The sequence below is a fragment of the Phragmites australis genome, chromosome 4, assembly GCF_958298935.1.
Source record: "Phragmites australis chromosome 4, lpPhrAust1.1, whole genome shotgun sequence".
NCBI classification, from domain to species: Eukaryota; Viridiplantae; Streptophyta; class Magnoliopsida; order Poales; family Poaceae; genus Phragmites; species Phragmites australis.
In genome coordinates this window covers 28,625,467-28,652,469 of record NC_084924.1, presented here as the reverse complement: position 1 = coordinate 28,652,469, position 27,003 = coordinate 28,625,467, and the positions used below count along the sequence as shown (strand labels likewise).

The following is a 27,003-nucleotide window of genomic DNA, read 5'->3' as shown; positions in this document are numbered from 1 at the left end:
GGAGAGAGGCGTGCACAACCTGGACTCTGACTCCGACACGATTACAAAACCCGGCAGGGTTCAAAACGGTGATGCAACATCTTATTCCTTTGACTCTGACTAACTATAAGGAATATCTGGTCGAGCTCATATTCATTGGAAAGGGCTCGTCGTAAGCTTTACAGAATGTCTAAGATTGCTTAAAATGGACTTTGTATGAGAGAGTTATACCCGTTTTACTGATGTGTTATCCTGGAACTCGACTTCGACCATGACCACGACTTCGACCACAACCACGACTAGAGCTCAGCCTTGAGTCCGAGTAGACTTGGCCTTTGAGGAGTGACGCCCGAGTAAGGTTGTGGTGCTTCTCTTATGTTCCTATGCAATAAAATATTACAAGAATTTAGTAGTAATCCATCTAAAAAAACATGAACAGCAAGGAATGAGTTCGCCTGGTGGTCTAATTGTTGTGCACGTGCTCTTGTAATTGGACCTTGTATGATTTAAAGATTATTGGTGGTACTGATTGTATCCGAAGAAGCTATGGGCTCATCATCTGCCCAGGCTTGCTAGATCTGAGGAGAGAGACGTACCAGAGGAGTTCGCCAGCCACTGCGCTCGCGCCACCCTTGGTCTTGCACTCGCACGCCATCGCTCCTACACTCGTGTCGTGGTCCTCCTTGTGCTCGCTCACCCGCTAGGCCACCACGCCGCTCGAGTGCCCGTGTTCGTGTGCTTTTGGGGTGTTGTAACGCGTGTAGTTTGTAGGCTTGTAGCCGTTTAATTCGTCGTGTGGTCAGGATTTCTATGAAGATACCATGCTTGTCCTTCTTTTCGATTGGGTTTTATTTATGCATGAATGGGGTCATTAGGTTGGAATCCATCACGAGTACCAGTGTTGCAGCGATTTTCCCATTTGTGAGATTATCGTTTTGCATGTGGTTAGAAATTCATCACGCGATCAGAAATTGTTAGAAATTCGTCATGTGTTTGTTTTCCCCCATTGCCTCCGATCATGAATGGATGATGGGGAACAAGCGATTTAGCATGTTCTGGTGTCCAAATTATTCTTTTTTTTTTTACCAAACATGGTGATGGTATTTTGTTCGAATCCATCTCAGCTACTAGTGTAGCAGGGATCAGTGAGATTATTTTATCAGAAATTGTTGGAAGGTGACGATAGTGTTTATTTTTCCTATTTTCTCTTGAGCTTGAACGGATCATTGGGAATGGGCGATTTAGCATGTTTTGGTGTTCAAATCGTTCTGGTTTATTTTTAGCAAATATGGTGATGGTATTCTGCACTGTTTAGCGAGTCTGCGTGAGAAAGTTTTTGTTATGCGGTTGGAGACTTGGAGTCCATCTCAGATACTAGTGTAGCAGCGATTAGTGAGATTATTTTTGCACATTTTTTCCCACATGGAGAGGAGAAGCATGTGGATTGTGGAATGTGGTCATGTGGAGGTTGATGATGCTAGTGTCTTGGTTATTTTGTGATCATCCATGAGGAAGAGGGAATTGACATGTACTTCTAGTAGCATGAAGAACTAAAGATTAGTGAGTTTGCACTACTTATATTGAGTACTGCCCATTGTTTGTTCAGCAAGCCTGCATTGATTTTTTTTCACTAGTGAGGTTTTCATGTACGACTTTTTTTTGCATGCTAGAATATGTGCTGTTAGATTCTGAATCTTGGCATGCATGATCTCCCTATTTTGCCTATGATATATTGGATAAGCTTGCCATGGACGAATTTGTTTAGTTACCCTTTACTGTACATTTGCATCACTACAACAACTCTAATATATGTACTCTCTATTTTTTTCATTGCAGAGTGCTCGTTTTAACGAAAAGCTATATGAAATTACTGAGTGGGCAAAACATAGGTACCAATGACAATTATTGGAGGGACAACCAATTTGAATGTCTACCTAAGGAACAAAGAACTTGGGGAACAACCACACGTGCAAGCTACACCACCCATAAAATCAAACAAGAAGAGAACCAAAAATTTTAGTGAGAAGGTGGACAATCTGTTGGTGTCAGCATGGTTAGAAATTAGTATGGATGCCGTTCAAGGCAATAAACAATCTCATAGTACGTATTGGCAAAGAATTCATGATTACTTCCACGTACATAAGGACTTCGAATCGGATAGTACTAGCAACTCTCTCATGCACTGGTGGTCTACTATACTAGAGAGTGTTAACATATTCTATGGATGGTATGCTCAAATTCAAAATAGAAAGCAAAACAGGGTGACCGAGCAAGATAAGGTATAAAGTTTTCTTTTGAATTTGGTTGTAACTTCATATGATGTGTGCTAGTTTAGTTTTCTTTTGAATTTGGTTGTAACTTCATATGATGTGTGCTAGTTTAGTAAGATATATTTATTTGTGCAGGTACAACAAGCATGTGAATTGTACAAGACAAAAGACAAGTATGGAAAATCGTTCGGTTTTTAGCATTGTTGGAATATCTTGTAGAATGAGTAAAAGTGGAAGGATAGGTGCTCCCATAAAAAACAGTAGACATGCTCTAATGCAAGTTCAGGTTCATCTACTCCTAGAAGCAACGGGAGCCATGATGTTGAGGAAGGTGAGGATATTACTTCGGAGACCACAGAGAAAGAACAAAGGCCACCAGGTAAGAAGGGGGAGAAAGAACGACAATGTCAAGGTAAAAGTTCAGCCTCTCTAGGAGATAATCTTTACATGGAAGCATTGGAAAATATGTGGACCAAGAAGAAAGAGGCCAAAGCCTTGAAAGAGATTAAAAAAAAAAGAGCACAATGATGAGAGAATTGCTCTAGAGAATAAAAAAACTTGAACTAAAGGAAAGAGATATAGAGTTAAGGCAAAGGATTGAAGATGATAAAGTGATGAATATGGATCTTAGTGCTATGAGTGAGTGACAACAACAATACTATATGAGAATGCAAGATGAGATCATTGCTCGATGGTTTGGCGCAGGCTCGAGTTGAGATGCTTTACGATGTGTGGACTTTTGTTATGAGTGGACTCTAATGGAACTTAAGAAGTGGTAATACTAGGGTCCGGACCATCTGTCTATATGACGGTCTAGCTTGTCTAAGTACGTCTTTTCTTAGCTTTTGCATGACACAACTGTATGTAAAATATGCTATATGTACCTCTTGTTTCAAGTGCAAAACGTCTGTTTCTTGTGTGGTAATGATATCTTTTTTGTTTGAAATGTTGTTTTCTTCTTAGAGCAACTCCTGTAGACTAGCCAAGGAGTGTGCTAAATCGCCCATTCCTAGCCAACACGTGTGCTAAATAGCAGACTAGCCAAGCTACCAGTAGGCTACGGCTATTTCTTATGTGGTAACTCCTCTTACAACCCGTGTGCTTGTGTGGTAACTGCTCTTATAACGTCTGTACTTGTATGGTAACTGCTCTTATAAATTCTTACAACGTGTGTACTTGTATGATAACTACTCTTACAATTGTGTCCTTGTGTTGTAACTACTTCTTATAATGTGTCTGTTTGTGTGATAACTACTCTTACAATGCGTGTACTCTTACAATGAGTGCCTTGTGTGGTAACTACTCTTACAACACGTATACTTGTATGGTAACTGCTCTTACAATATGTGTACTTGTGTGGCAACTACGCTTATAATACGTGTGCTTGTGTGATAATTACTCTTATAATACGTGAACTTATGTGGTAACTACTCTTATAGTACGTGTACTTGTATGGTAACTACTCTTACAATGCAGTCAAACGTGTGTCCATAACACATACGATCCCATATAACTTAGGGTTGTCAATAATTTTCGAAATCAGTACATTAGCTTATATGAGTATTCATGAATTTTTCAAGATCTTTGAGAATTAAATTTATGCCCTAAAAATTCAAGCAATTTTTGGAGCTCTAGAAGTTCATCAATTAGAATTAGGAAATAAAATGGAAAAATAAACATACACACACATACTTTATTAAGATAATACCGATTACATGACAAAGACAATACTTATTACATGACAAAGACAATACCGATTACATGACAAAGACAATATCGATACATGCTACCTATTAGTATAACAATACCGAGTACATAATTAATTATACTTGTCTCCATGTCATTGCCACAGGTGCTCCACGAGATCATCTTGAAGCTGTGAGTGAGTCTCCCTGTCTGTAATATTATGAAAGTTTGAATAAATTCATCAACTTCACGCGTGCAGCGATAGGAAACTCACCTTTTCTCCCATCCCATCAAAACTGAAGTCATCTTCTTCACCATGCTCATCTTCAATGATCATGTTATGCATGATGACACAAGCTATCATGATTTGGTTGAGTGTGTGTTGATCCCAGAAACGGGCTAGTCCATGAATAATGGCAAAACAAGACTATAGAACTCTCGAGGCTCATTCCACATCCTTTCTAACTTCTTCTTGTGCCTTGGCAAAATATTTTCTCTTATTGCCATGTGGGGATGGTATGGTCTTCACAAATGTGGCATAGTTAGGATATATGCCATCTGCAAGGTAGTAACTCATTGTATAATTATTACAATTTATGGTATAATTCACTTCTAGAGCCTCCCCTTTAGCTAACTTTGCAAATAGATGGGACCAGTGAAGAACATTAATATCATTGTGAGGCCCTGGTAAACCAAAGAAGGCATGCCAAATCAAAAGATCTTATGAAATAGTAGCTTCTAAAATGATTGTGGGCTCATTCACATGACCAAAATACATACTTTTCCATGTTGCAGGGCAATTTTTCCACTTCCAATACACGCAATCTATACTCCCAAGCATTATGAGAAAACCTCTTTCCTCTCCAATTGTAAATAATCTAGCTGTATCATTCTCATTTGGAGCTCTCAGGTACTCATCTCCGAATACTTCAATAATAGTTGTGACAAACCTTCTAAGACTCTCTATGACAGTGCTTTCTTCAATACAAACATATTGATCAATAAAACCAGCTGGTACTTCATAAGCTAGAATCATGAATGCTACGGTAATCTTCTGCAAAGTAGATAAACCCAAGTGTTCATTTCTATCTCATTTTTGAACAAAATAATCATCATGTTGTTCTATAGCTTGCACTATTCAAAGAAACAGAGGACAAGCCCTCCTAAACCTAGGCGACAAAAGAGGAATGAGGTGTAACCAAGACGATCAACAGACAAGATGAACAAGCATAAATGGAGTAATTGCAAACATGTGTCGACAAAAAGTTGGGCCGTAAGTAGGAGCATTTGAGAAGTAGGCACTGTACAACCTCTAATGCCCGGTTTCTCTATTGCGATGAATATACTGACACTCAGGCACATAATCGCCATATCTTGGAGCATTCATAAGCTGATATTGCATGTGTGATTGGTGTAATGTAGCAAGAATGAGATCATCGTCATCGTAATCCAATCACGATGATGAATCTAACAGAGACCGATGACTCATTTCAGGTAGAGAAGGAACTACAAGGCGAATGACTTAGTCTAGCAACCAGGTGAATGGGCATACATATATAGAACCGAAAAATATAGCTGTTGAAAATATGGCCGTTGGAAATATAGCCATTGGGAATATCATCGTTTGCAATGATGTCATTTAAATTTGAAACAGTGGAATATAGGGAGCCAAATTTAGGGAGCCGGTTGGAGTGTGTTGACAAATAAGGAGTGAAATCTAGATAGGGAGCTCCATATATAGCATAACAGGGAGCCAAATTTGACAGGCCGGTTGGAGATGCTCTAATTCTCTACACCAGGCGTCTAGCACGAGCCAAATATCAAACACTTCGCTATGCGTGCACGTAACCCATGGAGGAAAAATGGCTTCATTCACCAATTTGTTGGCCTTGTCCTTTTCACTCGAGTATACTGTTGGGAAACAGTAGGCTACGCTAGCGTGAAATAAAAAATTTATCATATTCAACTAAGTAACTATACAAGTAATAGATCATAGATCGTTACTACTTGACGTGCAATGCAGTGGAAGAAGAGGTGGAGCACTCCAACGTTGTGCACGTCGATGTAGAGGAAGCATCCAACAAGCTCCAAAAAGCTCCCCGACAAGCTTCAATAAGCTCTGAGCTTCATCTTTGCACTTTGCCGTCACTGATCTAATTAGCATTGTAATGGAAACATCGTCTCTATGGTATCCACACGTACTAGGGTGGAACGTTGAATACCGGTATGCTAGCACCGCACGTACAACTAGGGTTTTGAGAAGTCAGGTGGAGAGGGCCTGATTAGGGTTTTAGAGTGGCTCAACCGTATGTGCCCCTCATCACGCCTTCTCTTATATAGATCCTGCTATGGGCTCCCACATTGGTATCCTATCAGGATTCGAGTCCCTCATGGATCACAATCTGATTAAACCCTCTTACGGATCAAATACATGTGTCATGTTTCAACACATTAAATGTGTGGCTCGTTAGGTTCATGTACAAACGGCTATGACTCATAAACAACTTTCTAAAATGAAATTAACAGTGGTCCCTAGTAGGAATTATTGACTCTTGAATATATATAAAGATCATATCAGTTGAACCTTGATATACATGTGCACCAATCTTTTTGTCAAACTATATCATTCAAACTCAAAGTGAGACACTATGAGGAACCGAGCAAATAGTATTCCAATTAATCATCAGGGTGATCATTTGCTTAATCACGATCATGATGATTAACCAGAATACCATCCCGATAGTTCCGGCATGTGTTTTGTGCCTAAGATGGAAACACATACCAACACATAACATCATAACAAAGCTTAAGAAAGAGCGAGCAATTAAATTATATTACAGATTCTTAAGCATTTAACCATTTACACAATTTATAACAAAAGGAAACTAGGAGGATAAAGAACAGATTATCTCCTAACAAAAACTAGAAACTACGCAGCGAAAGATTAACATCTATAAACTAACAAAAGTGAGGTGAAGCCATACGCCCTTAGGCTCCACCCAAAAGCCTTGCCACAAGAGTAGCTTGCACTACTCATTCCCACCACCTACGTCAACGAGCGTGAAGTAGCCAAACACGAGCTTCTCCTGGTAGAACTTGAAAGAGTAGCGTGAGTACGAAGGTACTCGCAAGATTTAATCCATAATGGGTACATATAATATAGCCCGTCTCCATGGATGATGCATTGAGCCATTAGCAAGGAGTAAGCCAGAAGGTTAAGTAAATTCGCATGCGTAAATAAACATCTATGTGAGAGCGACTAAACTTAACCACATATCCCTTTATACTCTGTAACCATTAACTTGCATATAACGTAAATGGCCATCTCATGAACATAACTGTAAAATAAACCATCTCAAACTCATCTCAACCAACCATACCACACATCTCACATTCGCAACTCTACGACTGTTACAAATGGACAAAAGCATGCTTATGACCGAGAACGCGGCAATTCGAATTGTTCTTACACCCTGCAGGAGTACAACTTTAACTACACGACTCGAGGACCATACGGCTCGAGTGACCACACAGGCCCACCCAAGGGGGTACTCATGCCAACCTTTCCCAATTAGCCCCAACCATTTGAATCGGGCATCGCTCAGTGCAGAGCCTACTTAGGTTAACTCCCAGAGCAACCATAAGTGTCTCTACAAGCCTACCGGCTCACACCATCGATGTGCAAATCCAAATGATCATAACTATAGAGGTATTCAGCTTATCTTACCATTAGATCAACATGTGGTTAGTACGGAAAGTGCTAGAGCTAATTACAACAATGGACGATGCAGAATATACCCCTAACACCGCCCACAACTCGCCTCATTCTCACATCTCATACAACCTGTATCGTTACTATGTTTGCAAACAACAAGTAAGCCCTAAGCTCGCGAATAGCAGTTGAACTATTGCTCGACTTCTACCGAGGACCTATGTGTTGCTAAGCATTTCAAATAACTATTAAGTTAGACACCAAAATTGTTATCAAGGCTACAAGGATATGGATAATTAACAACTCAAGATAGAGGTAATGCAATTCATAAACATAGGTTCTACCCACCAAAACCTAACAATGGACTCGCTACTGATGCAAACATACATAAAGCTTAATTTATCAAGTTATACAATACGAGATCCAAAGTAGTAGGTTGAGTACGCTTAGATGTTTGCTGTTTCGGCGGTTGCTTGATGCTCCTAGCGTATCACTCACATAATTATAGGTGGCGCAACGCTCTCCAAATAAATCAAGAATGCATTGCATAAACAAATGAATGATGAAAAAATGTGCAAATGATGCATGCTTGGATAACAATAGAGCATCGTGTTTTAAAAACATTTGCAAAAGACCACCAAATGATTAGGGTTCTAAAGTTTGAAACCCTGGATAAGGTAACCTAAGTACATACAACCTTGAAGGGTTGGCGGTCAGATCGACATGGAGGTAGTGGTTAGACTGTCGGACTGCAGAAGGTTTTGGTGCCTGGCGGTCAGACCGGTGGTATGTCAGCGATCAGACCGGCCCTAGTGGTGGTCTGACTGTTAGACCCTGCCGGCACCATTTTGCGAGGCTGTCAACGAAGGCTTCAACAAAACCTTCGATCACGAGGGTACCAAAATGCTCTATGGGACTAGTGGAATGATTCTAAAGTGATTTGGACAACATTCACCAAGATAAACTTAAAGTACCCCATAGGTAAGCCCTAGGCTAGGGTTAAACTTGGGTCTAAACGATATGGGGATTGACTCAAGCTTAGGAATGACGGAGAATCGGTAGGAGTGCCTCACCTTAGTGTAGGGAAACTTTCTATTAGAGGGGTTCACTCCAGGGAAGCTCCAATTTGGAGACCGGGCTCCGGGGTGGTGTAGGGCCTGAGGTGAATGAACTCACGTGGATACTTCACCAATAATGAGGGTGAAGGGGATGAGCTCGAGGAAGTTCCCTTCGTCTATTTCCGATCGTCATGGACGTCGAGGTGGTCTCTCCCTCTCTCTTGGTGTGGGTGAAGGAGTGAGTGAGGGTGAGAGTGTGTGAGAGAGTGAGTAAGAGAGAGTTGGTCAATTTCCTTAAGTGGAGCCTCTGCATTGTGACGGTCAAACCACGGGAAGCCCATGTGGCAAGCTTACATGGCTGCCCCGAGGTGGTCAGACTGCGGGGAATCTCTCGGTCAGACCACGAGAGTGGTCTTGTGCTGAAAACTTGATTCAATTCACCTTTTCTATTCTTCTTAATCTCCAAGGTATTTAGGGCTTTCCTAAAGGGCTCTAAATGACCTCCAAGTACTTTTGAAATATGTTTAAACTTAAATTATCAAACGAATACGCATAAATATAATACCATGATGATTATGAATGCTTAATCACATGATTAGCATTTTGGGACGTGATAAACCTCCCCCCTTAAAAAGAATCTCGACCCGAGATTCGGCAAACTTAGGAAAAATATGATGGTGATGAAGTGGAAGGGAATCTCCCATAAATGGAAAAGAACATTGACAAAATTCCTCGATGGAACAAAATTATTGTCATTGGGCCTTCACATGAGCTTGCGGTCAAACTGCAACTAGGCTCGGTTAGACAGCGGCTCATTAGACCACGTGGATTGTGGTTAGACCAAAATCCATACAGAGAGTTCTGGGATCTGGTGGTCAGATTGACGTTATAACGGCAGTTATACCGCCAACCAACCATCAGACCGTGTGCCTGGGGTGATTAGACCGCCTGGGAACAGAGAGTTTTGGGTTCTAAACGCCTCTCACAGCCAGTCCGGCAAACCAAAAGCGGTCAGACCACTAGGAGTATGGTTCTCCCAGTTGGATAGTATCTAAGTACAATCCTTTGGGAACAAACTTTCCATTCAACATGGTGATGATTATAGACATATGAGATGATCCAATTATGCAAAATTACAACAAAATTTACAAGTTTTCAAAAAGTTTGTGATATTCAGAGCGGATTTTATCCTCATGCTCCCAAGTTGCTTCATCCTCGGTGTGGTTGCTCCATTGGACTTTGATGAACTTAATATTGTGTTTTGCGTTCCGCTTCATCCAATATTTGAATTAGTCGCTCGCAATATGAGAGATCTGGTGGCAATTCTTTATTTGCAACTTCAATGGGTTCGGTTGGAACTTGAAGGCTTTTCTTTAGTTGTGAGACGTGGAACACATTATGAATAGCAGAGAGGGACAGAGGTAGATCCAATTGATAGGCCACCTCTCCACGCCAAGCAATGATTTGGAAAGGCTCTACATATCGGGGTGCTAGCTTTCCTTTGACCTGAAAGTGTCGAACTCCTTTGAGTGGAGAAACCTTGAGATAGACAAAGTCCTCAATATCAAACACAAGTTCTCGTCGGCGGTGGTCCGTATCTCTTCTGTTGGGACTGAGTCATGAGAAGACACTTGCGAATAGGTAGAACATGCTCTTCTGCCTCTTTGACCAAATTCGGGCCTAGAAAAGCCCTTTCGCCAGATTTGTACCAAATCAACGGTGTTCAACATCTTCGGCCATAGAGATCTTCAAACGGTGATATTTTAATGCTCGACTGATAACTGTTTTTGTAGCAGAACTTAGTGAATGGAAAGCAAATTTCTCACTTCTTCCCATATGTGAGAGCACAAGCTCGCAACATATCTTCTAGAACTTGGTTCACCCTCTCGGTTTGACCATCAGTTTGAGGGTGGTAGGCGGTGCTATGGAATAGCTGAGTTCCCATGGTTTCATGAAGTCTCTTCTAGAAATGTGAGGTACAACTCCGCATATTGCTTAACTGAATGCATGGTCTTGACAGGAAAGAAATGTGCAGACTTAGTCAACCGGTCCATAATGACCCAAATTGAGTCATAACCTTGAGAGGTCTTTGACAATTCGGTAATGAAGTCCATTCCGATCTCCTACCACTTCTAGGAGGGAATAGGCAAGGGCTAGAGCGTACCGGCCAGCTTGAGGTGCTCGGCCTTCACTCTTCGACAAACATCACACTCAGTAACATATCGAGTAATTTCTCGCTTCATGTGAGTCCACTAGAATGGTTGCTTGGGGTCTTGGTACATCTTGGTACTCCCTGGATGAATGGATAACAAGGAGTCATGACCTTCATCTAGAATCTTCTTCCTCAATGCCTCAACCTTCGGAACTACTAGCCTCTTCTAAAACCATAGGATGCCAAGATCATCTTCAGAAAAAACATGTGGCCTTGCCATCCTTCATTTTCTCTCAGATTCAGGCCACGCCCTTGTCATCTCTCATCCAGGAGGGTGGATTTGATCTCCAAGTTTGCAAGAAACCCCTCCGAAACCATTTGAGTCCAAGCCTTTGGAATTCATCACAAAGTGTGGTATTTCCGGGCTTGACCATAAGACAATTGCATCTAGCCTTTCGACTCAGTGCATCGGTGACCACATTCGCCTTGCGATGATAATGAACTTCTAGATCATAGTCTTTGATTAACTCGAGCCATATTCTCTGTCTCATGTTCAGATCAGCTTGAGTAAAGATGTATGAGACTTTTCTGGTTCGTATAGATACAGCACAGATTTCCTAGCAGCTAATGGCACCAATTTTTTTGAGCATGCACAACTACTGCAAGCTCCAAGTTATGGGTTGGGTAGTTTTCTTCATGGTGCTTCAACTGGCATGAGTCATACGCAACAACCCGACCTTCTTGCATGAGGACACATCCAAGGCCTATGCGGGAAGTGTCACATAGATGTTGAAACCATTGTCCACTTTAGGCTGAGCCAGAACAGGAGCGGTCATGAGCAGTTTCTTCAAAAAGTTTAGAAAGCTAACTCACATTCACTCAACCACTCAAATACACTTTCTTGCTTTAATAACTCAGTCATTGGCTTAGCAATCTTGGAGAGTTCTCGATAAACCAGCGGTAATAACCCACAAGTCCAAGAAAACTCCAGATGTTGGTGACATTCTTGGGTCGAACCCAATTGAGGATTTCTTGTACTTTACTCGGATTAACGGCAACACCGTTCTCAAACAATACATGACCCAAAAAGGTGACTTCCTTGAGCCAGAACTCACACTTGCTGAACTTGGCATAGAGTTGGTGATATAGAAGTTAGCCAAGAACAACACGGAGATGCTCAGAATATTCTTCTTCAGTCTTGGAGTATATAAGAATGCCATCGATGAAAACCACGACAAATGTGTCGAGTTCCTCAATAAAAACTGTATTCATCAAGTACTTGAAGAACACCAGTGCATTGTTAAGGACGAAGGACATGACAGTGAATTCATAAAGCCTGTAATGGGTAGAGAAAGTCGTCATTGGAATATCCTCCTGTCGGACCTTTATTTGGTAATAGCCCAAACCTCAAGTCAATCTTGGAGAAAACTGGGGCACCGATCAGTTAATCAAATAGAATATCAATCTGAGGAATCAGATACTTATTCTTGACAGTGACTTCATTCAACGGATGGTAATAAACACACATGAGAAGAGTTTAGTTCTTCTTCTTCACAAAGAGCGTCGTGCATCACTAGGGTGAGGAGCTCGGACAAATGAAACCCTTTGAGAGAAACCCCTAAAAATACTTCTTCAATTCTGCTAATTCATTCGGCGACATCTGATAAGACATCTTTGAAATCGGGGTCGTACCGGGCAAAAGATCAATAGATAATTCCACCGCTTGGTCTAGTGGCATCCCTGACAGTTCTTCTAGGAAGACATCGGAAAACTCACACATGATGGGAACGTTCAGGAGATCCATGATTGCAACAACCTTTAGGGCATAAAGACAAGGATCGACGTCCTTAAGCTTCAAATGAATTGGGTGTCAGACAGACCATTAAGGGTGATGGTCCGCTGAGCACAATCAATGATAGCCTTATTCTTGGTGAACCAATTCATCCCTAATATGACGTCTATCCTTTTGGACTCAATTACCAATAAATTTGCAAAGAGGGATATCTCATCGATAACCATCGATGCTTTGGACACATATTGATTAATAAACATACTGGCTTCAGGTGCTTCTATGAGATAAGGTGCAGGGGTAGCGCTAACTTTCAGCTCGTGATGCTGAGTATAACTCCTCGCTATGAAAGAGTGAGAAGCCCTAAAATAAAAAAGAATGACCGTAGGAACGATGACAGAATTAGACTACATAAGCAACACACCCATTAATATGTTGACACCCTTGTGAGCCTCCTCGATGGTGGTGTAGTTGACTCGGCTGCGCTTGGGGACTTGCACGGCCTTGGAAACTTGGGGAAGGGGTTGAGCTGACTGTGAAGGCCTTGGACCAGTTGCCACGGTTCTTGGCTTTGGGAAAGGGCAATCCCGCACATAGTGACCAACATGGTCACAATTGTAACACAGGTTACCGGGGCCACTTGTCACACTCCCCTGAGATATGGTAGGTCTTAGAGGTTGTCCTTGCGGAGCGAAGAAAGATAGACACCGTACTATCCACATTGGCCGTGAAGCAGTTGAGGCCGATTTGTGAGATGAAGGAGGTTGACTCTCCATCTGTGTACGTTGAGAGCTCCCGCCCATAGAAGGCGACAAAACCCTCTTGCGCTTTTTCTCCTCTTGGTGGTTCTTCATCTTGAACTCGATAGTGAGGGATGTGGTCACCAATTTGTTGAAATCGGTGAACTGATGAGCCGACAAGCGGTTTTGCATCTTGGAAGAGAGACCATTCACAAAGCGGTATTACTTCCACTCATCGGTGTTGACCTCATCCGCCTCATACTGTGCAAGGTGGTTGAACACCTGTACATACTCCATCACTGACTTGCCTCCCTACTTGAGGTCTAGAAACTCCCGCCTCTTGACCTCCATAATCTCCTTGGAAATATGATAGTCGTGGAAGGCTTGGCGGAACTCCACCCAAGACACCCAGTGGTTGGCGGCATGCATGGCCAGAAAGTTGGACCACACACCGGAGAAGCGCAAGCTTCTGCTCGATGGTTTAGAGCCATTGGTCGACATCAAGAGGATCCTTAGCCCACATGAAAGTGGGCACCTGAGTCTTAAGGAAATCCGAGAAGTCATCCCGGCATCCGGCTCTACCTCCACCGTGAAGTGTTACGCACGAGAGCTTTGAGGAGAGACGTCTGAGCTTGATGGTTTTGCTCAATTTGCATTAAGACATCCGCCATACTCAGTGGTGGAGGTGGTAGAGCGTGGTTCTCATTGGAACCCTCTGGAAGATCTCCCAAACTTTGGTAGGTTCTCATTCTATTAGAGATGGTAGAAAGAAAAAAATGGTGAAATGCTAAACTCTGACTTGATGAAAACGGCACTGATCGAACCAAGGCAAATGATGCACACTAGAGCATCATAATATAAGGAGAATGTATGATCAAAAGTGTAGTGCAACTACTCTGACAATGCGTGTGCTTGTGTGGTAACTACTCTGATAAATACGTATGCATGTTATTTTCGACGGCTATATTTCTAACTGCTCTTACAATGCGTGTGCTTGTATGGTAACTACTCTGTCAAATACGTGTGCATGTTATTTTTGACGGCTATATTTCTAACTGCTCTTACAATGCGTATGCTCGTACGGTAACTACTTTGACAAATTCTTACAACGCATGTGTATATATGGTAACTACTCTTACAAAACATGTACTTGTGTGGTAACTACTCTTACAACACGTGTGCTTGTGTGATAACCGCTCTTACAAATTCTTATAACGTGTGTGCTTGTATGGTAACTGCTCTTATAATACGTGTACTTGTGTAGTAACTACTCTTATAACACGTGTGCTTATGTGACAACTGCTCTTACAAATTCTTACAACGCGTGTGCTTATGAGGTAACTGCTCTTATAACGTGTCAGCCCTCACCTGCTCTCTCTCTCCCCCTCTGTTCTCCTCACTTGCGCAAGAGCAGCAATAGGTGGATAGGGAACCTCTCCCATTTACTAGATGTGGAGAGAAAAAAGGGTAAATACGAAGCCCAAAAATAAGGAGTTGGATAAGGAACCAGTTGGAGAGATTTTTTTAGCTGTTTTTGCTAAAATTTAGAATAAAGAGGGGAGCAGAGAGCCGATTGAAGTTGCTCTTAGGTCCCATCTTGATGCTTTAAAAGCACCAAAGCTTAATTAAGAACCGGTTCTGAAAATTAGCACATTATTTAACCTAACGTCGCACAAGAAACTGATTCTTGCTGTAAATATCTCTTCAAGCACCTTCGTTGGACTGCTCTCCGGGCAAAACACTCAAACACTGCCACACCACCTTCCGTCCAACATAAAGCATGGACTTGTGAGTATGAAGAAATAACTTGCGGGTTTTGTTTTAGGGTGTTACTATTTTTTCAAGTACTTAAAACCAACTTATTTTTCAGTTACTATCGTAGAGCGGTGATTGAAAATAAATTAGTTCCATGCACTGGAAAAATGGCAAAACTAATTGTTTTATTTAGGAACAGAATACAAGCGATTATATGAGGAAGCCTGCTCCTGCTCCTGCACACTATACTGATCACAACAAATTGAATAGCAAAATAAAGGAATGTCCATCCCATGGCATTCACTGTCTGAAATTGAAGTAACAAATTTATAGATACGACACAAGAAGATACCGAGTGTACTCGAATATCAGGACCTGCTGATGCAATCAATGAGCATATAGAAACAAAGCCTCCCCAACAGCGGAAAAGAATACCGAAGATATGAAAACTGATAATACCTGAAAATAATCCATCAGCCACTTGTTTGAATCCGTATAGTTTAGAAAATCAAGTAACAATAGAATTCAGATTCTGTCCGAGCACATCACACAATCAAAGGTTTAAAACAATTTGTCATCGTGGTTGCAAGATTATTACATGAAACTTAGCTGTTGAACGAATTCAGACTTCTCCAAAGGACATCGTAACACTACAAAAACCGAAAAGATGGTGCACATCACTTAATTTTACATGTACAATTTCTCTTGTGTCAACAGCAGTCGGACATATAATACAAGCCAATAATGAAGTGTAGTCACAGGAGGAAATACAAGGCAAGGAACAATGTGTAATACTCCTGCAGGATAAAGAAATAACAGAATAAACTCATGAAAACTAGCTCAAGGGAATCACGACCTGCGAGAAGGCAGCGTTGAGAGCTAGCTCTTCAGAATCCATATTGATCACAATTTGTTCGCCCATGCCATCGTCTGACACCAGGCCATCAATTTTAATTAGCTTCCGTCCACCTCCACACTCAACTGCAACTGAAGGGCATGGACGGTCAATACCCCGATCAGCACCACACTTCTCAGCAGTATCGATAAACTTTTGGAAACACCGTTGACTAATCTGATAATTTAGGTGGGGTCAACAATCTGATAAAGTTTGCCCACCTCCTTACAACGCAATGCCCAATTCAACAAGTTAACTTAATTCATCGGAAGATTGCGGTCCACAACAGGCCCGGCACAGAGGATCTGAAAAAACACGGCACCAAAAGAATAGACATCTGGTTTCTCAGTCAACTGGCCGGTGCAGACGTATTCAGGGTCCAGGACACAATAACTGCCCCAGAAAAATTCTCATGCCACTAGTTGGTATTCCAGTCTTGGACAGACCGGCATCTGCAATCTTGGCAACCCAATTATCATCCAGGAGAATATTTGTTGACTCAGGTTGTTGGAAGATATGCTTAGAGATAGGATAGTATCTTCTGAAATCTATTGTAATCTTCTGTAATCTTCTAGTTTGTTATGTACTTGTCACGGTGGGGGTTTTTTCTGTCCTATATTAACATGTAAAGCGGTCTGGAAGGGTTTAACTCTTCCTAATAAGTTTTTATGGTAATCAGAGCCTAGGGTTCTTCCTCCTCATCCATGGCGGCGGCAGCTCTCCCATCCGAATCCTCCATGGTGGATCCCTACTCATCTGGCTCCCCTCTCCTTGGCCAATCGGTCACTGAGAAGCTCACGAAATCGAACCATGCCATTTGGAAGGTGCAGGTTCTCGCGGCTCTGCGCGGCGCGCAGATGGCCGGCTTGGCGACAAGGATACTGAGAAGGTTCCGAATCCTGCGCTCGAACGATGGATGGCTCAGGAACAACAAGTTCTGAGTTTTCTGTTGTCTTCAGTGTCGCGCGATATCCTCACACAGGTCGTCACCATGCCGATGGTTGCTGCTGTGTGGAGTGCGATTGAAGGAATTTTTGCTTCACAATCTCGAGCGCGAGTCATCAACACTCGCATGACGCTATCGACGACTCAGAAAGGCGCCATGACTGTTGCAGAGTACTTCGGCAAGATGAAGTCCTCAGCAGATGAGATGACATCTGCGGGCAAGAAACTTGATGATGAAGAATTGGTCTCCTACATCCTCGCTGGCCTCGACATCGACTACAACCCACTGGTCTCAGCTATTGCGGCTCGGGTGGAGCCCATCACAGTGGAAGAACTCTATGCGCAGATGCTCTCTTTTGAGATGCGCATGGACCTCCTTCATGGCAGCTTGCAGTCCTTCGTCAACTCCGTGTCGAGAGGACGTGGTGGACGTGATGGTCGCGGGCGTGGCGACCGTGGTCGTGGCAATAGCCGCGGCCGAGGCGACTACTTCAACAATTGATCAAGCAACAATGGCGGCGGCTACTCCAACAACTCCAACCGACCGATCTGCCAATTGTGCAACAAGATCGGTCTCACTGTCATCAAGTGCTACAAAAGGTTTGACACCTCTTTTATAGGAGAAGAAAGGAGTGCTGCTGCAGCCACCACTTCGTACGGTGTTGATACAAACTGGTACACCGATACGGGGGCAACAGATCATATCACGAGCAATCTTGACAAACTGACTGTGAGAGACAAGTATACCGGCAATGATCAAGTCCACACAGCCAGTGGTGCAGGTATCAATATTAATCATTGGTCATGCTATTGTTCATACCCCTAGTTGCCGTTTACATCTAAATAATGTTCTTCATGTTCCTAAGGCCAATAAAAATCTTGTTTCTGTTCACCGTCTTGCTAATGATAATAGAGCTTTCTTTGAATTTCATCCAAATTTCTTTTTGATTAAGGATCAGGCAATGAAGAAAACCCTTCTTCACGGCAGGAGTAAGGGTGGCCTCTACCCGTTGCCGCCCTTCTCACCATCTAGTCAAAATCGACAAGTTTGTGGTGCCATCAAACCTTTGTCTACAAGATGGCACAGTCGTTTAGGCCATCCATCATCATCTATCGTCCAACAAGTCATTAGTATGAATAATCTCTCATGTTTAGATGAGTCCAATAAAAGAGTCTGTGTGTGATGCATGTCAGAAGGCCAAGAGCCATCAGTTGCCTTATCCTAAGTCTACAAGTGTCTCTAGTTTTCCTTTAGAACTTGTGTTTTCAGATGTTTGGGGCCCTGCACCCAGTTCTGTTGGACGAAAGAAGTATTATGTTAGCTTTATTGATGATTACAGCAAGTTTACATGGATTTACTTGCTTAAAGAAAAATCTAAAATTTTTCAAAAAATTCATGAGTTTCAGAATCTTGTAGAAAGACTCTTTGGTAGAAAGATCATAACTATGCAAACAGATTAGGGAGGTGAATATCAAAGGCTAAATAATTTCTTTCAGAGGATTGGTATTTCACATCATGTTTCATGTCCTTATGCTCATCAGCAGAATGGCTCGGCAGAAAGGAAGCATCGTCATATAGTTGAGGTTGGTCTATCTCTCCTTGCTCATGCTTCTATGCCATTGAAATTCTGGGATGAAGCTTTCATAACAACCACCTATTTGATCAATCGTCTTCCCAGCAAAGTCATACAATACTCTATTCCTTTGGAACGTTTATTTCATGAAAAACTAGATTATAATTCTCTTCGCATTTTTGGTTGTGCATGTTGGCCAAATCTCCGACCATATAACTCTCGAAAGCTTCAATTTCGTTTTAAGCAATGTGCTTTCCTTGGGTATAGTCCTCTCCACAAGGGGTTCAAATGTCTAGATATATCGGAAGGGCGTGTTTATATCTCTAGGGATATTGTTTTTGATGAAAATGTTTTCCCATTTGCTCGCCTTCATCTTAATGCCAGTGCTCTTCTCCGTTCAGAAATCTCTTTACTTCCTGTTGGCGTCCGAAATCCATCAAATATTGATCAAGGGGGTGTAACAATAGGTGATCAATCTATGATTAATAATCCTGCTAATATTTCTTGTGGAGATGTAGTGTTAAACAATGAAGATTTGCTTCTGGACGTGCATGGCATGGACATGCATGGTGGCAGCAGCATTAATCAAGGTGCTAATCCCGTTGTGCATGACGGCAGCGGCACAAATCCCGGTGGGGTCTCTCCTGGAGCTGATGCATATCCTTCTGGAACCGGCGGTGGCAGCATCGTTAATCCAGATGCTTATTCTCCCGGGCACAGCCCATTGGCTGGAGGCAGTGCGCACTCCCCTGGGCGTACTTCTCTAGGTGATGGCGCCAGTACAGTACCACAAGTTGACGCCATCAATTTCGAGCATGTACAAGGAATCCAACTCAGTGCAGAATCCTCTCCGTCACCAGAGCCAGTACAGTCCGGACCGGTAACCAGACTAAGGAAAGGTATTACAAAACCAAAAATTTATACTGATGGTACTGTTAGGTATGGGCTTTTAACTGCTACTGGTGAGCCACAAAGTATACAAGAGGCTTTTAGTAGTAAAGACTGGAAGGAGGTTATGAAAAATGAATTTTCTGCTCTTATGAAAAATGATACATGGCACTTAGTTCCACCTTGCAAAGGAAGAAACATCATAAATTGTAAGTGGGTCTATAAAGTTAAAAGAAAGGCAGATGGTACAATTGATAGATACAAGGCTCGATTAGTTGCTAAAGGATTTAAGCAACGATATGCTATTGACTATGAGGACACTTTCAGTCTTGTAGTCAAAGCTGCTACTATTCATATTATTTTGTCTATTTCAGTATCAAAAGGTTGGAATATTCGCCAATTGGATGTATAGAATGCGTTTCTTCATGTCGTTCTAGAGGAAGAAGTTTATATGAAACAACCACCAGGTTTTGAGGACAAGTCCAAACCACATCATGTGTGTAAGTTAGATAAGGCTTTATATGGTTTGAAACAAGCCCCTAGAGCATGGTATTCTAGATCGAGTATGAGGTTACAAGATCTTGGTTTTATTGCTTCAAAGGCTGATACTTCATTATTCTTCTTCAACAAAGGCAATGTCACTATTTTTGTATTGGTATATGTTGATGATATTATTGTTGTGAGTTCATCTCAGGATGCTACTATGACCTTGCTTCGTAATTTGGAGAAAGATTTTGCTCTCAAGGATCTTGGTAACCTCCATTATTTTTTGGGTATAGAAGTAAAGAAAGCACACGATGGTCTGTTATTAACTCAAGAGAAGTATACTCCAGATATATTAAGATTTGCATGTATGTATAATTGTAAACCAGCATGCACACCTCTGTCTACTATAGAAAAACTTTCGGCCCGAGAAGGAAATTCTCTAGGTCCCGTTGATGCTACACGGTATAGAAGTTTGGTTGGAGCACTTCAATATTTAACTTTAATAAGACCTGATATTTCTTTCTCTGTAAATAAAGTATGTCAGTTCTTGCATGCACCTACTACTCTGCATTGGACTGCAGTGAAAAGAATTTTGAGATATCTCAGAGGCACTCTAGGCATTGGTTTAAACCTTGGAAGGTCTTCATCTATGCTAGTTAGTGCATTCTCTAATGTAGATTGGGCTGGATGTCCAGATGACAGAAGATCCACTGGTGGTTTTGCAGTGTTTCTTGGCTCTAACCTTGTGTCATGGAGTGCCAGAAAACAAGCTACAATATCAAGATCAAGTACAGAAGCAGAACATAAATCTCTAGCAAATGCAACTGCTAAAATAATGTGGGTACAAGCACTATTACAAGAACTTGGTATTCCTCATCCTTCAGCAGCATGTCTTTAGTGTGATAATATTGGTGCAACATATTTATCATCTAATCCAGTGTTTCATGCAAGAATCAAACATATTGAGATGGACTATCATTTTGTGCGTGAACGTGTAGCACGCAAAGTTCTAGACATTCGGTTTGTATCTTCTAAAGATCAAATAGCTGATGGATTTACAAAGCCTCTTTCTACTCGACAGTTGGAAGATTTCAGGTGTAATCTTAACTTGTGTAAGTTATGATTGAGGGGGGTTGTTGGAAGATATGCTTAGAGAGGATAGTATCTTCTGAAATCTATTGTAATCTTTTGCAATCTCCTAGTTTGTTATGTACTTATCACGGCGGGGTTTTTCCTGTCCTATATTAACACGTAAAGTGGTCCGGGAGGGTTTAACGCTTCCTAATAAGTTTTTACAGGTTATGGTGGATGATGGTATGTTCTGCACCTCAGTGAAGGTAGTGCAGGCCACGAGCTGCACCAATGCAGATCGCTAGACGCTGCTTCCAGGTAAGGTGGGGCTTCTGGAAAATGTACAAATGCTCACTCATACTTCCACGGGCCATGTAATCGTAGACCAGGATCTTCTCGTCCTTCTCATCGCAGTAAACGATCAGTGGCACAAGTTGACGGTGATGGAGCTTTGAATACATCCCTATTTCAGTATGAAACTCATGTGAACCGTGCATAGACGATGAATGGCGACGCTTGATAGCCACCATGGTTGATCCCCCATCGGCCCATCAACCGTACCATGGTAAACTTTATCCAATCCACCCATACAAATTAGGAGCGAGCCATCAAAGTTTCTTGTCCCAGTCTTCATCTCTGCAACGAGAAATGGCGGCACAAGTCTGTGTTGCTCAAGCATCCTGTAATCATGTCAAATATGTATCGTGCATGTAGTTGCATTAGCTAGGTGTTTGATTTTGTTACAAAACATAGTGTAATTGCGTAGAATCGTGGGTGGGACGGAGACTGCCCGTTGCCACGCCGTGACCGCGTCTTCAGGGCTGACTCCCGCCATGGTGAGCACGCAGTGCATGTCGCACGGTTGTTCGCAAAAAGAGGCGCACCGTGCAGCTGCGCATCGTGGCGGGGAATGCGGATCAAGCCCGGGATTAAATTCAAGCAATGCATCAGAAAATGTGTGTGCGATTGGCACTGAAAAGAACTCTCTCTCTCGCGTGTGTGTATCCGTGTTCTGCGCATTCGTGGTGATCGCGTCCACCGTTTTCTCCTCTGAGTTCGCCGGTGTTGATCGGAGCTCGACGGCCACCGTCGGTTCCAACAGTCTGATGGTAATGTCTTAGTAGGGATTGTGACTACAACTGCAGGTGCTCGCTTGCTCTTACTTACCCAAGAGAATGAATCTACCCGTTCTTGTTCATGATGTGAAGCTTTCTTTAGCATACAAAGACGGTGTGCCACATCAATCATATTAGGACGTTTAAACCTTTCCATCCTCAAGCATTCACCTGCTAGCTTTCCAACCTCTTCAAGAATCGCCATGTTATTCTGGTTGGCAATTTCGGTATCAAACATCCCTCTCACTCCTCTGATCCCCCATGCAAGAGCTTGAGTACATATATCGACGATACTGACTTTCCTGGTGAACAGTTCCAAAAGGACGATTCTAAAGCGGTAAACATCACTCTTCACAGTGAGATGCCCATCCCGAGCAAACGGAGGGTCCATGAAACCTATGCTCCCTATTACGTTACCCATGTATATTGTCTTGTTTGTATTTACTAGCCTTGATATTCCAAAGTCCAATATTTTTGCATTAAAGCTGCCATCTAACAGTATATTAGCAGGCTTGATGTCCCTATAAATAACCTGCGTATACATGTGAGAATGCATGTACATCAATCCCTCTGCATAGTCTATGGTGACCTTAAGTTGTCTATCCAAAGGGATGGGAATGTTGTCACGGTGAAGAACATCACTCGGGTTTCCATTAGGGATATATTTGGTGACCATCATTAGAGCATTGTCCTCTACACAGTAACCAATAAGCCTAACAGCGTTCTTGTGATTGATGTCACGGTGACTCCTTGTGATTGATGTCACGGTGACTCTTTAGAAAAGTTTTCTTTCACAACGTGGATAAACTGCTTCAATGCAAGCATACTTGTGTCCTTTAGGACTCCTATGTAAATTTGTCCGAAAGCACCTTTCCCGAGAATAGTTATGTATGTTAGACTTCTTACCTATTCACACGAGCATCTATTCGACTTCCCTCTTTTACATCTTCCCATGCATGCATGAATGCATGTACGGCGTGTTCACACTCTTTTGCGTGATAGTTTGAGTGTTATATATTTGTAAGTTGTAACTCTGAATATTCAATAAACAAAGATCATGTGATTCATTCCACTATCATGGTATCAGATAGGTTCGCTTCTGCGACCTTGCTTCCGCCCTTCTAAACATTCATCGGCAACATTCGTTCGCCGGTCCTCTTCCCCGTCTCGTTGCTCTCCTGCACGAGACGTCCACTTTCCACTCCGTCGTGCTCTCTCTGCACGCTTTCTTGCCCCTTCCCTTGTCTTTCTTCCACTCATTGTCATGGTTCTGACCGAGGTTGAGCACGCTAAAGATGCGCGCGCCTAGGCTGCACGCCGCGCTGAGGCTGCGCGCACCGAGGCCTCGCGCTTGAAGGAGAAACGTTGCCTCGACGCTGAGGCCGCGGCCGTTCATGCCCTCGTGCTTGCCAACTCCATGGCAGCCCTACACGCACAAGTCATCATCGTGCAAAACTTCCGTGCAATGGTCCCCATTGTCCTCGACACCGGCTCTACCAACTATAGCCACTGGCACGGCCTCTTCCTCAACACGCTCGGCAAGTACGCTCTTGCTGACCACGTCCTCTCAGACGACGTTCTAGATGATGAGGAGTGGCACCGCATGGACTATACCGTGAACTCGTGGATCTACAACATAGTTTCTCCCGAACTTCTTGAGATCATAATGGTCCTTAACACCACTGCTAGGGAGGTGTGGCTTCGTCTTGAGCAGCAATTTCTCGGCAACCAGGAGACACGCGCTCTCATCCTCGACGTCGAGTTCTGAAACTTTGTCCAAGGGGATCTCTCTATGACAGACTACTGCCGTCGGCTCAAAGCAATGGCTGACGCTCTCGCTGATTTGGGTGAATCGGTCGCCGACCGAACACTCGTGCTCTCTGTTCTTTGCAGCTTAAATGAGAGGTTCTCTCTCTGTTCTTTGTAGCTTAAATGAGAGGTTCTCTCATCTGGCCTCGATCCTCAAGCAATAGTGGCCCTTTCCCACCTTCATCGACGTGCGCTCGGATCTTCTTCTCAAAGAAATCACCATGCAGAGCAAGCCTGGCGCGCCTTCTACAGCTTTTGTTACCAGCACCGGTTCGGGCTCCAAGTTCGGCCAACCTAGAGCCAACCGCTAGGGCTCCTCGTTTGGCCACAACACAGGCGGCGGTATGCTCGGCAACCCCAGCGCCCAGTCCAACTCCATCAATAGCGACCAGTACATCTACGGCAGTGGCGGCTCAAATTCTCATCATAACCACCGACATGATCGACGTCACGACAATGGGGTCACCGGCTCCAATTCTGCACCTGGCAACTCCCGCTTGGGAGGCTCTCCTCCTGGAGGCCCAGCCTAGTCCTAGCCTTCTCTGTATAATCCATGGACTGGAAGCATCCATATGTGGCCTGATCCGGTGCCGCCCTCCGTTGGTCTGCTTGGGCCCCGCTAAGAGAGGCCAAGCTGGGTCGTATTCGCCCACCGGACAACAGCAGGATTTCTTCGCTGGCTTTCCCCAACAGTCGGTGCCGTTCTCGGGCCCTCTTCAACAACAATCAACCGAGGCCATGGTGCCTGCCCCCAACACTGGCACCTATGGCTTCTGGGACCAGCATGAGCTCGCTAACTTGTTCAATACCATGACCATCACCCCACCTCTGAGCGGTGCATGGTACATGGATTCAGGAGCATCCTTACACATGTCTTCCACCAATAGTAATCTTCAAGTTTCCTCCCTACGCACCCCCTCTACTCCAACCAACATCATCGTTGGCAACGAGTCTCTCTTTCCCGTTACGTCTATTGGTTCTAGTTCTTTTTCTGCCTCTCAACCTCCTCTTCATTTACGACATGTTCTTGTCTCTCCACATATTATTAAAAATCTCATTTCTGTCCGTCAATTCACTACTAACAACAATTGTTCTGTTGAATTTGACCCCTATGGCCTCTCTGTGAAGGATCTACAAACTAACAACGTGATCATCAGGTGCAATAGTTCGGGCCAACTCTACCCCCTGTTTGCTTCGTCGCCTCCTTCACACGCACTTCTCGCCAACACTCCTTCCTCTATTGTCTGGCATCGGTGTTTGGGTCACCTTGGTCATGAGGCCCTCTCTAAGCTCACCTCCATTGCAGGCATCTCATGTACTAAATCAGACTCCCTTTGTCATGCAAGTCAACTTGGTCGTCATGTGCATCTTCCGTTTCCTAGCTCCAACTCTAGAGCCGTTCGGAATTTTGATATAATACATTATGATCTTTGGACTTCTCCTGTTGCCAGTATTACTTAGTCATTCTTGACAATTGCTCTCATTTTCTTTGGACGTTTCCTTTTCAACTAAAATCTGACACTTTCTCTACTTTGTCGCATTTTTTTCTCCTATGTCTTTACGCAATTTGGCTGCACCGGGAATTCGATAACTCCTCTTCTCGTTCCTTCTTCCTCACTATTGGTGTCCAACTGCGTCTCCCATGCCCCTACACCTCCCCACAAAATGATAAGGCTGAGTGCATCATTCGTTCTATCAACAATATTGTTCGCTCCCTTCTCTTTCAAGCTAGCATGCCTCCCTCCTATTAGGTAGAAGCACTAAACACTGCCACCTATCTCATCAATCGCCACCCCACAAAGACACTCCATTTTTATAAACCCTATTTCGCTTTACATGGTGTCTAGCCCACATACTCTCATTTACGTGTCTTCGGGTGCAAGTGTTACCCCAACCTCTCCGCCACTACTCCCCATAAACTGTCACCTCGGTCCACCCTCTGCGTTTTTCTCGGCTATCCCTCGGATCACAAAGGATATAGATGTCTCAACCTTTCTTCCAATCGCATCATTATCTCACATCACGTCATGTTTGATGAGTCCTCTTTTCCCTTCTCCAAGGTGTCTTCCCCACCTTCATCCGACTTTGATTTCTTGACCGAGCTCAACACTATTTTGCCTCCCTTCTATACTAACCGTGCAGGTACACTCGGAGGTCCCTCACACAGTGCTGCTACCCCTGCTGGTTTCCCATCATAGGCTATTGCTAGCAGCACCAGCGCTACACCAGGGGGCGCTTCTACTACTGTATCAGGCAAGGCAGGTCTTTCTCCTGCTACCCCTGCCGACCTCTGGCCGCAGGTTGTTGCCAGCAGGACACAGCCTGGCCACCCACCTGGTTTCCCCCCCTGGTTGGCCGAACTCATATTTCTCCAGCCCATCCAGTGGACGCTTGCGCCAGCCCAACTCGGCTTGGGCCAATTGTACCATGCCCCAGGATGTCAGCCCAGCTGGTGGCGCTGATCCACCCTTGGCGCCTGTGTCGAATGAGCTACAGGTACCTGCGCCTGCTCAGGAGGTCATGCCTGTTTCCTATCAGGCGCCAAGTCCCGCGGCCCCTCTTTCTGGTTCGGCTGCCCCCATGACTCGGGTTGCTGCTAGTCGAACTGGCAAGGAAGTTGCTATCTCCATTCCACCGATGGCCAACCAGCACCAGATGGTCACTCGCGGCAAGACACTCGCGGCAAGAACGAGTTTCATTTCCCGGTTAATCGCATGAACCTTCATGCCTCAACCCTCTCACCGATTCCTAAGACGTACTGTGTCGCTCTGTCAAATCCTAATTAGCGCGTTGCTATGATTGAAGAATTTGAGGCTCTCCAGGCAAACAACACTTGGGATCTCATTCCTCGACCTCCAGGCGCAAATGGGTCTTTCGTCACAAGTTTCGGCTGGCAAATGGGTCTTTCGTCACAAGTTTCGGCCGGATGGTTCTCTTGATCGCTACAAGGCTTGTTAGCTTCTTCGTGGTTTCACCCAATGTCCCAGCATTGACTTTGATGAAACTTTCAGTCCTGTCGTCAAGCTCACTAATATCCACACAGTTCTCACATTGGCTCTCTCCCGTGCCTAGCCAATTC

The 27,003-nt window shown here is 43.5% G+C and overlaps 1 non-coding gene and 1 pseudogene across 1 annotated transcript; one reads left to right on the top strand and one right to left on the bottom strand.

The window, feature by feature from the left end:
* Positions 1-15,976: 15,976 nt before the first annotated feature.
* LOC133914707 (receptor-like protein kinase FERONIA) lies at positions 15,977-26,650 on the bottom strand (annotated as a pseudogene).
* LOC133917231 (small nucleolar RNA Z247) lies at positions 17,205-17,343 on the top strand. The gene has a single exon (XR_009909635.1). It is a non-coding gene; the product is annotated as a small nucleolar RNA Z247 (small nucleolar RNA).
* Positions 26,651-27,003: the final 353 nt, after the last annotated feature.